Below are 10,480 nucleotides of genomic sequence, written 5' to 3'. Positions count from 1 at the left end.
GTCCGCCCCACCTGACGGTGCGGCATATGGAGGTGTCTCGCTCTCCATCATTTCTGGACGAACGTCCCCCGAAGATGAGCTCAGCTGAGAAGGGCGGTGATCCGAACTACAAGGTAAAAACTTCGGTTATCCTCAGAAGAAAAAATAGGGATGTCCCTTATTACAAAAGTCCCCTTTTTCTACTTACGGCTCGCTGGAGGGCTGACTCCTTTGGGGAGATAGTGCGGCCGGGGCTTCTCCTGGCGCAAGACCCTCTGGTGAAGATTTCTTCTCCCGCTTTGCGGCTTTAGCCTCCGGATCTTCGGAAGCGGTCCTCTTCTCCCCCTGGAAGGAGGGATTCTCGATCCCCCCTTTCTTGAACCTCCTTAGTGGAGGCGGTAGTTTCTCTGTTTTCCCCTTCGCCCTCTTCTGAAGGCGCAACCTCCAACATCTTGACTAACACGGGATCCGGCATGGTCTCAGGGAGGGGGGCCGGACACCGTATCAGTTTTGCTTGCGCTATCCACTCCTGTCCAAGGTATAGCTGGTTAAAAGGCAAATCCATAATAAATAAATGGACGATATGTCCGGACACAGGGCTACTTACTTGAGTATCCGGGCGATTGCAGCTTAGGCCGGCGTCCTCGGTCAAGTCCGGACACATCTCTTGTGATCTGAAGAACAGTTTGTACATCTCCACGGGTGTCGTACCCATGAAGTGTTGGAGAGCTCGTGGTCCCTCCGGATTGAATTCCCACAGGCGGAGAGGGCGACGTTTGCAGGGCAGAAGACGTCGAATCAGCATAACCTGCGTCACCACGACCAGATTGATCTCCCTCTCTTGGAGGTCTCGAATCCGGCCCTGCAATAGGGGTACGTCCTTGGACGGCCTCCATTCAAGCCCTTTGTTGACCCACGACGTCAGCCGCTGTGGAGGACCCGAGCGAAATATGGGCGGCGGCTTCTGCCTGCTGCCCTTGGGAGCGGTAATATAGAACCACTCATGTTGCCACAAACCGAGCTCCTCCTGAAAAGAGCTCCCGGGCCATGGAGCATCGGCCCTCTTGCTTATAACCGCCCCGCCGCACTCTGCCTGGCGCCCCTCAATCATCTTCGGCTCCACGTTGAAGGTTTTGAGCCACAAACCGAAGTGGGGGGTAATGCGGAGGAAGGCTTCGCAGACAACTATGAATGATGAGATATGGAGGATGGACTCCGGAGCCAAGTCATGGAATTCCAACCCATAGTAAAACATGAGCCCCCTCACGAAGGGATCCATTGGGAAGCCTAAACCCCGACGGAGGTGAGACATGAACACGACGCTCTCGCCTGGCTCGGGAGTAGGAACGACTTGCCCTTGGGCAGGCAGCCTATGCGAAATCTCGTAGGTTAAGTATCTGGCTTCTCTTAGCTTTAGCACGTCCTCTTCCGTGACGGAGGAGGGCATCCACCGGCCCTGTAGGTCGGAGCCGGACATTGTCGAAGGTCCAAAGCGGTTGAATCTGGAGCTCTAAGTGTTGGAACTCGGGGCGAGGGGCGGATTCGATTGAGGATTGAAGAAAAGGAAGGAGCCTTGGTCTCATTATAAAGAGGGAGAATACCAAGAGCCGTCCCTGTGACCGTTTGGAACTCGCCTTCGATGGAGGGGGCATGGCGACAGGCGCGGTTGGGTTACCCACGTCCATATTGATGGGAATCCCGGAATAAGGGGAACACAATCTCTGCTTCGACAAGACGTGCCAAGGAAACCGCTTCGCTAAACGCGCTGAGGTGGTATAATAAAAACGATTTGAGTAAAGGCTTGGTAGTGGTGTGACGTCACGCCACAAAATACGTCAGCAGATTGAACTTATGTAAATATTATTCTCTCTACGGTGGTATGTGGAATTTATTTTACAGAGCTGGACACTATCCTGGTGTTCACAATATTCTATGAATTATTCGGAGGAGGAACCCGCCTTGCAATGCCGAAGACAATATGCGCGCCGGACTCGTCGTCATTGAAGCCTGGTTCAGGGGCTACTGAGGGAGTCCTGGACTAGGGGGTGTCCGGATAGCCGAACTATCATCATCGGCCGGACTCCAAGACTATGAAGATACAAGATTGAAGACTTCGTCCCGTGTCCGGATGGGACTTTCCTTGGCGTGGAAGGCAAGCTTGGCAATACGGATATGTAGATCTCCTACCATTGTAACCGACTCTGTGTAACCCTAGCCCTCTCCGGTGTCTATATAAACCGGAGGGTTTTAGTCCGTAGGACAACAACAATAACAACAATCATACCATAGGCTAGCTTCTAGGGTTTAGCCTCCTTGATCTCGTGGTAGATCCACTCTTGTACTACCCATATCATCAATATCAATCAAGCAGGAGTAGGGTTTTACCTCCATCAAGAGGGCCCGAACCTGGGTAAAAACATCATGTCCCTTGTCTCCTGTTACCATCCGCCTAGACGCACAGTTCGGGACCCCCTACCCGAGATCCGCCGGTTTTGACACCGACAGACACCCTCGCCCGCACCTTGTGGAGCATGACCGCCAAGGCGTTGTTGATGTTGTTCTCCTCTGACATCTCGAGCCCTCGTGTCGATCGCGGGGGGAGTGGCGATGGCGCCACCTGCTCCAATCACGCCCCCAACAACGTTCACGCCCTCGCCCACCCCGCATCCCCCAAGGCACTGGAGGCCACGGGCGGCAAAGCCTTCGAGATGGACAGATGGGCCGAAGGGCCGGACTTCTTCTTCTTGGGCGCCATGGTTTATGGCGTCATCGAAGATGAGGATGGCGATGAAGACAACACGCTGCGCACGCTTTCAGGTTCGTGCAAGCGAGTCCCCTACCTGGCATGCCAAAGATGTCGATGGATATCCACGGCCACCTATGGGCTAGGAGGCCCCTTGCTGGTTCGGCAGGAGGGCATCGCGTTGCACAAAGAGTAGACCAGCGCATGGTAGCACGACAGAGATCACACAAGAAATTTACCCAGGTTCGGGCTGCCGCGAGGCATAGGACCCTACTCCTGCTTTAGTGGATTGATGATGGAATGGGGATGCTGCTATGCAGTACACTTGCCCGGCAGGGGTCGCCGTAGGGCCGTAGTGACTACACGCGTATGGTGGTGTGGGTTCATCAACCTTCCAACCCTTCATACGGGTGCCATGGGCCTCCTTTTATAGATTAAGGGGTCACCACAATGGCAAAAATAGTCATTATACACTGATATGATAGCAAACAGTGCTATCATACCTAACTCTACGGGCTGACAGGGTGCATTAAATGCACCGCTTAGTGTCACATCACTGGTCACCCGGCAAGGCTTACCGGGCTATCTTGCCAACTCCGCGCCTATTCTCTGGACACGTCGCAGGACGGGTGTCATGTATGGGTTTCTTCTGTAGGAAATGGCTGCCATGAGGCGAATGGCTACCACTTAATCATCTTGCGGCTTGACACCGCACTCAGTGACGACGTGGGTCGTGCTTGAGTGGTTGGTGGGGTGGTTCTACCCCCGTGAGCCCCGGCAGACCCTGTCGGGGTGCCTTGGTTGCCAGCTCCTGGAGGTGGCCTCGCCCCTTGCCGGGCTCGCCTGCCCGGCAAGCGGGGCACTTCTCTTGCCGATATCTTGCTCTTCTAGCTTGATCTTGGTCTCTCTGGATTGCATGTTGGTTCTTCAAATCTCTTGGTCCTTCAATCTTTGACTTGGGTTGGTGCTTCAATCTTGTACCCGTGCCTGTGCATAGTCTGGGCAACAGACCAAGGGTTTGTTGCACCAACAAATGTAAGCGACACCTTCAACATCAAAGACTTGGTCAAGTAGCATGGTGATGAAGAGCACGATCCGTAGACGAATCTCTCCCAAAGGGGGAGATGATGCAGAGCATCTCGAGTCGATCCACATGGACATTCCATCACCACCACAAGCACGAGTGGACCAATGACAAGAGCACGTGCACGCGCCATCGAGAATCTTTCTTCTTCGACTCTCGCTCGGATTCGCGTGAGAATTGGATTCTAGCTCAAATGGAGACATTGTTCATTCTTAGGTACATAGAAGAAACCCAGTAAGAAGTTGCGAGGGTGACTCAAGCATGCGCGGAGAAGAAGAGTGAAGAAGGACGCGGGAAGGCAAAAACCCCTGGGCACCACGGGTGCTCGGCCTCTCCAACTCCGGGTGCCCGGCCACCACCACCTGGGCGGTGCCCCTGTATGCCCTGGGTGCTCGGCCCCTTGGCTCCTGGGTACCCAGGCCCCTGCCTAGCCGCCAGCCGCCTCCCGGGTGCCCGGCCCCTCCCAACCGGCCGCCTGGTACCACCCCGTGTGCCCGGGCTTGGGACCCCGAGGTGCCCAGCCACCCTCCAGCCGGCCCCCTGTATAGGCCGGGTACCCGACCCCTTTGCCCCGGGTGCCTGGTCTCACCTAGTCGCCCGCCTCCGCATGGTCTGGGTGCCCAGGCCCGTTTGCCCCGGGTGCCCGGACCCTTCCGAATGTGCCTGTGTGCGAAGTGGGGTTTTGACCCTTGTATCCCCCTCTCCCTTCTATTTCGTCTTTAGCCTATATAAACTCCTCCCCTAGCTCATTAGAGGGACTAGACGTCAAACCGAATGCACGGGCTAGCATATTTATTGTGGTGGATAAAACCATCACAATAAATAGCATCTATTTAGTTCATTTGTTAAAGTATCTGGATCTATAAATGATCATATGTAAAAGTATCTCGGTCTGATTAGATGAACGGTTGAATATAAAGAGCGCTAAATTTATTCTTTTGACAAACAAAAATCTTTTTATATATTTAATTTCTTTTATTAAAATTAGCATTTGTTTTGGATATTCAACAATTAGATTTCGCTATGATTTGTAGTTACTTTTCTAGGAGGCCATTACATGTGTATTATTTAGGTTGGTATTTTTTGGTAGTATTTTCTGTTAAAACCGTCTTGTATTTTATCACTGTACAGAGCTAGTAGTTTATTTGAAGGGAATTGGGATGTTCATTTGGATTAAATTGTAAGCAAGATAAATAATTATCCCCATTTTCTTTGCTCATATTTGGTACGGAGTTAATTTAAATTGGTCTCATATAATTTTATTACACAATTTTTTAGTATATGAAACCTAATTTAATTTGCTACCGCATTTAAATTGGTACTTTCTCTCTATAGAAATATAAAGGCGTTTAGATCACTATGTAAACGCTGTAAACTTCGCTCAAAAAAAATTCTAAACGCTCTGAACACTCTTATAGAGGGAGTAACATATTACTCCTCTTTACCCTACTGTGCGCATGTTTATCAGTGATGGATTTTTTGCTTGGGTCGTCGGCGTGTTCGCCGGCCGCGGTCGGCGCTGGCGTCCTGTCTAGTTTGCTCGCCTGATCGGCCCCATGAGAGTGGCTGCGCCAGTGGCTCTCGTTGACAACATACATCAGTAACTGTGAGGATCAAATTGTCCAGCGAAACCCGATCATCACGAATTATTGAATATCACAAAAAATTGTAGCAATTCAGGGATACAATTTAGAGGAATATGTGCGAGATCAGAGACCCCGACTTGGTTCGCTAGCTAGGGTTCTAACCACTACAACTTATGCTAAGATTCTTCTTGCTCCTTCCCTCCCCCTCGCGTGCCTTTTAAGCCACAGGACAGCTCACATCTAACGCGATAACAGCTAACAGCTACTGTTACAATTCCTGACAGTGTCGACAAAAGTAACAGTAACGGCCAGTGACGGCGAAGATGGAATCTGAGCCGTTGATCTCTTCTGGAGTTCATCTGGACCGTCTTCTCTCTGAACTTCATGTAGCTGCATCGCCTCGTCAGTACACTCTTCGCTTGGGTCCTGACAATGCCGCCGCCATGACAATTGCCTTGTCCTCGAGGTGAAAAAGCTTGTGCCCTAGAAAAGTCTTGTTTGAGAAATGCTGCATCCTCCCAGGTTGCATCATCTGGAGCCAAACTTTCCCACTGTACCAAGCATTGACCCACTGGTGTCTTGTTCCTTTGTATGACGCGACGATCTAACACTGCAACTAGTATGGTTTTGACGTATCCTTCTGGGGTCACCAGTGGCACGTGAGGAAGAGGTACCGCTTTCTGTCCTATATGTTTCTTCAGTTGGCTAATGTGGAACACGGGGTGGATGTTAGTACCCTCTGGCAGATCCAGATTGTAAGATACTTCTCCAATTCTTTCCAGTATCTTGTATGGACCATAGAACTTCGACCATAGTTTGAGTGAGCCCCTTAGACCGAATGCATTCTGTCTGTATGGTTGAATTTTAGGGAACACTTTGTCTCCCACTTCTAATTTCCTCTCTGTCCTTTTCCTGTATGCAAAGTATTTGATCCTGTTTTGGGCATGCTCCAAATTTGCTTTCAGACATTGCATCATGTGTTCTCTTTCAGAAATTGTCAGTGTTGCTTCAGGCGACAGTAACTGGTCAGAAGCATACTCCCCAGTCTGAGGAGGTTTGTATCCATATAATGCCTGAAAGGGAGTACATTTCAGGGATGAATGGTAGCTAGTGTTGTACCATAGTTCTGCCAAGGGTAGCCACTGTAGCCATTTCTTTGGTTCCTGAAAAACCATGCCCCTGAGATACGCTTCCAAACACTGATTTACTCTCTCGGTTTGGCCATCCGTTTGAGGGTGTGATGTAGTACTGAATCTGATTTGTACTCCAAAAGCATTGACGAGTTCTTGGTATAGTGCACTAGTGAAAATGGCATCCCTATCAGACACTATGCACGCTGGTAATCCATGCAGTTTAATGACATTATCCATTAATGCCTGAAACACTGTTTGGACTGTGAAAGGATGTGCTAAAGGAATGAAGTGAGAGTACTTGGTTAACCTGTCCACAACCACCAGAATAACTTCCTTGCCTTGAGAGTTAGGCAGTGCAGTAATGAAATCCATGGTGATGTGTGACCAAGCCATATCAGGCACTGGCAATGGCCGCAACAGTCCAGGAGGATAGATGTGTTCTACTTTGTTTAACTGACACACAGGGAACTGACTGACAAATTCCTCAATGTCTTTCCTCATGTTGGGATAGTAAAACACCTTTTTGATCCTGTAGTAGGTTGCTTTCATGCCAGAGTGTCCCCCTAAAGCAAAGGAATGAAATGTCTATAACAATTGCTTCCTGAAATTAGTGCTGGCCCCTACATAAATCATGTTGTTATACTTCAATAACCCATTGTGTGTGGAGAACTTTGGAGTGGGATCAATGTCCGTAGCCACTTTGTTCAAGATTTTGTCAGTGTCTGCATCTCCCTGATAGCTTTTCATCACATCTTCAGTCCATGCTGGAATTACTGTAGTCACACTGTGGCAGTGTATTTGAAATGTGCTATCCCTTCTGGATAAGGCATCTGCTACTCTATTTTCTTTCCCTTTTTTGTATTCAATGGAGTAATCATACTCCAAGAGTTTAAGAAGTAACTTGTGTTGCACTCCTTTAGTGAGCCTCTGAGTGGTCATACACTTTAAGGACTGTTGGTCTGTCTTAATGATCAGCTTGTTTCCCCACACATAATGCCTCCACTTTTTAAGAGCTGCCAAAATTGCCATTGCCTCTTTTTCATAAATAGATTGAGCTGCAGACTTGGGTCCCAAACTTTTGCTGAGATATGCAATAGGTCTTCCTTTTTGCATTAGAACTGCCCCTATTCCTTTCGCACATGCATCGGCATCTATTGTGAAAGGCAGGGAGAAATCTGGCATAGCAAGCACAGGACAAGAGGTCATGGAATCTTTTAGAGTTTGGAAAGCCTTGCTTTGTTCAGGTCCCCACTGGAAAGCATCTTTCTTTAACATATCATGGAGAGGCCTGCAAATGTGGCCATAATCTTTCACAAACCTCCTGTAATATCTAGTCAAACCAAGAAAACCTCTTAGTTTAGTGACATTTTTAGGTTCTGGCCAGTCCTGCACTGACTTTATCTTGTCTGGATCTGTAGAGACTCCCTTGTCAGATATTATGTGTCCCAGATATGCAACTTGGTCTGTTGCAAAGGTGCATTTGGCTTGTTTCACATAAAGCTCATGTTTCCTTAAGACAGTGAAAGTGCTCTCTAGATGCTTGTAATGTTTCTCCATGGACTTACTAAAAACTAGCATGTCATCAAAGAAAACCAGAATGCACTTCTCTCCTTCAGATCCATTTATTTCCTCACATACATTGTTCATTAAACCTTGGAAAGTACCTGGTCCACAAGCCAGTCCAAAAGGCACCATAGTGTATTCATAATGTCCCATGTGAGTTCTGAAAGTAGTTTTTGGAATATCTTCTACTGCCATTCTGATTTGGTGGTATCCAGACCTCAGGTCTAATTTGAAAAACACTTTTACCCCATGTAATTCATCTAGTAGATCCTCAATAATGGGCATTGGAAACTTGTTTTTCACAGTGAGAGCATTTAACTCCCTATAGTCCACACATAATCTCCATCCACCATCTTTTTTCCTTACCATAATTGCAGGAGATGAAAAGGGGCAGAGACTTTCTTGAATTTCTCCCTTTTTTATTAATTGTTTTATGATTTATTCCATACCTGCTTTTTGATAATGTGGGACTCTATAGGGCCTTAAGATGGGGGGTTTTGCTCCTTCTTGCAGTATAATGTTGTGATCACAAGATCTTTTTGGAGGTAGTGAAGTAGATTCTGCAAATATGTCTGCATAAGCTTTCAGCAGAGGTTGGAGAGCCACTCGAGGAGGTGCAGGACTTTTGTTGTTCTCAGTTTGTATCTCATTGATTTGGAGAATATATCCCATGACACCTTTTTGTAGTAACTTTTCCATTCTAGCTGCTGACAGCACACATTGTTTTTCTGGTATTGAATGGTCATATAAGGTTACTGGTTGTCCTTGTTTAGTAACCAACAACAGTCTTTCAACTAAATCCAGACAAATAGGGTTGTATTGGTAAATCCAGTCTGCTCCTAATATGATGTCATAATATTGTAACTCCAGTACTTTAAAACTACTACAGAAAGTGTGCCCTTGAATTTTAAAATCCCTTGTTGGCACTTTGGACAGTGACATGAGTTTCCCTCCACTAGCAATGGTTACTTTTCCTGGCTGGATTGGTTGTTGATAGCAGTTGCTCTTTACTACAAAATCTTTGCTGATAAATGTGTCTGAAGATCCACTGTCAAACAAAGCTATAGCTTTCTTCCCTGCAATCTCTACAATCAAAGAGAATGTGGTCCAGGAGTGCCTTCTGCAGCATGTACAGAAATATGCATGGCCTGTGCTGGTTTCTCTACAGTGTTGCTGCTCTTTTCCTTATCAAGAGTATTAGGAGCAGTGTGGTAAGTCAGATCTGCACCTACTCCTTCTTCTGCATTATCACTATCCTCATCTTCATCCATTTCCTGCAAAATGTGCAGTGTTTTTCCTATTTTACACTTGTGCTGTCTTGTCCATGGTTCCCTGCAGTACCAGCAAGCTCTGGCCTCTTTAGGAAAAGGAGCAGTAGACTTTTCTGGGGATGGAACTTGTACTTGTAAAGATGCTGACCGATTTCTGTAGGAAGGAGAATAATTCCTAGGTTTGTAAGTGGGAACACCCTGAACCTTCCTAGTAGCTGCAGCCTTTTCATATACTTTTGCATACCAATAAGCTTCTATAATCCCAGTAGGTTTTTGTCCACAGACTTCATGCTTTATGTCACTCCTTAAACCTCCAATGAAACAGCTCAAAAGAAAATTTTCTTGGAGACAGGGATGATCCCTTTTTACCAGTGCAACACATTGTTCAAAGTTGTCTATGTACTGAGTGACAGTGTTTGTTTGCTGAATATTCTTCAATAGTTCGACTGCTTCATGAACACTTGCCTCTGAGAATCTGTCAGCAATCATCTGGCAGAACTGATGCCAAGTAACCATCTGCCATGGCACACAAATGTTTTTCAACCAGTTAGAGGCTCTACCTTGTAAGTGTCCAGTAGCCAAATTCACCCACTGCTCATATGGAGTGCCAGACATTTCAAAGAATTTTTCATAGGCTATAAGCCATCAAATGGGATCTTATCCATTAAAGAGGGGAATTTCCAACCTTGGCCCTTTTAGAACTTCTTCTGCAAAGTATGATGGACCTCCTAGTTGCGTGGAATGTTGATTTCTCTGCATATCATAGAGATTTCCCACTGCCTGGTATACATGAGAGACCCCTTGAGCTGTGGTTGAAGTATTGATGTATTGGCCTGTGATGGGGTTATATGTGTGTGGTGGGGAAAACAGAGGAGCACTAACAGGGGAAAAATACCCACTGTTTCCTGAGAAACCCAGTGTATGAGGCTGTATAGTTGCACTAACACCTGCAAGAACACTTCTGAATTGTCCTATAACTGGAATTTCTTGTTGTGAGACAGCACTAACTCTGGTGCTTTCGGTTACTAACTGTGATACTGGTAATCCAATAGATGGACCGGCTGCTTTTGTAACTGGAGCTTGCTCTTGGCCTCTGAACTCTTGTTCTAAATTTCTGCTCA

The sequence above is a fragment of the Triticum aestivum genome, chromosome 1B, assembly GCF_018294505.1.
Source record: "Triticum aestivum cultivar Chinese Spring chromosome 1B, IWGSC CS RefSeq v2.1, whole genome shotgun sequence".
Classification (NCBI taxonomy): Eukaryota; Viridiplantae; Streptophyta; class Magnoliopsida; order Poales; family Poaceae; genus Triticum; species Triticum aestivum.
This window is presented reverse-complemented; position numbering follows the sequence as displayed.